The sequence below is a fragment of the Branchiostoma floridae genome, chromosome 2 (assembly GCF_000003815.2).
Source record: "Branchiostoma floridae strain S238N-H82 chromosome 2, Bfl_VNyyK, whole genome shotgun sequence".
Classification (NCBI taxonomy): Eukaryota; Metazoa; Chordata; class Leptocardii; order Amphioxiformes; family Branchiostomatidae; genus Branchiostoma; species Branchiostoma floridae.
In genome coordinates, this window is record NC_049980.1 from 16,080,568 (window position 1) to 16,081,368 (window position 801).

The window sequence follows — 801 nt, forward strand, 5'->3', positions numbered from 1 at the left end:
CCTGTGTAGTGTAACATTGTGACATTGATGATGATGTTTAAAACATTGGTGGTGGTGTGTTTTTTTTTTTTAAATCACCGCCGTCTTTGAGGATAGTTTGACTAAAGACTCCTGGCATCAAACAAACTCTATTTTGTAAATACATAAAATAGTATTGACTGTGAAACATTCAAACAGTCAACTGTTCGTTTACTTTCATTTAAGTCCTTTAGCATGGGTGGGACGTTGGGCCATGGAGGGCCCTTTGATCAAGAGTTACTGCTGTTGTAACTTTGTCAGCACAATCGCCGGGAGTTTAGAAGCCCCAGGAGTATTCAGTTGGTTTTGTTTGACCGAAAGTTGGATTGGAATGGAGGGATTGAGAGCACCGGTAGGCATTTCCACGTAATGGATTTCGGTAACCTCTTTACCTCCGATCCGCCTGGAGGCCTGGAACAGCCGAAGGTCAAATAAAACCAATCAATGTTGAACAGACGAATGTTCCAGTAAGGATTGTACCTCCCGGAAGACAGATTTTACCTTTTGTTTCTTTATTACGCCCGTGACGAATCAAGGCAAGCTGAACAGTCTGGCAAAGTATCTTCAGCTTTTACGACCAGACTTTGCTAACCACATGATAAAGATGGATGTATGCATGATTCACGTTCATCTGGGGCAAAGGCAGAATGATTGGCACCATTGACATGACCTTGTAATAGTTGAAATATTATCAATATCACACATTAATCTACATCACACACTTACAGAGTGCTATTCAACTCTTCTAGAACCGATATTCTATAACCAGGCAGGTGTCGGATA